The following is a 544-nucleotide window of genomic DNA, read 5'->3' on the forward strand; positions in this document are numbered from 1 at the left end:
GTTTCAGTTTGAATCAGAAGGCAGGGAGGTCTTGCCTGAGTAGGTGGCAGATTCATGAACTATATTTGGCTGGCCAGGGCCCTGAGAGGGCTGGGGAAGGACCGTGGAAGAAAATTCTGAGTCTGCAAGTGTAGGCAACCACAATCTAATTCACTCCCAACAGATTTCAACTGAAGTTCCCTTTAAACAGATTGAGAGGTGCTGTGCCGACAGCTAGACGTGCGTGTCTGCACGTAATTACCCCGCAGAGCGTGTTAACGATGTCTCAATGCCCTGTGATGCCTGAGATTGCGGTACAGGTGATAAAGCACCAGTGCCAACCCCCTTTTCAGCAAGATCATTGTCTTTGCCCCCATAGTGGCAAACTTGCTTGCCACGAGCACCACTCTTCCCCAAGAGCAGCTGACCCTTGGGTGACGAGGCAGATGGCGTCATGCTCAAGGACCCTTCCAGACGCCTTTAAGAATGGCCCCATGAGGAAAGGCCAGGCGGGCAAAGTGATACCCATTTCCACCTGATAGCAAGTTGAACGAGGTGGGCAGGC

The sequence above is a fragment of the Camelus bactrianus genome, chromosome 1 (assembly GCF_048773025.1).
Source record: "Camelus bactrianus isolate YW-2024 breed Bactrian camel chromosome 1, ASM4877302v1, whole genome shotgun sequence".
Lineage (NCBI taxonomy): Eukaryota > Metazoa > Chordata > Mammalia > Artiodactyla > Camelidae > Camelus > Camelus bactrianus.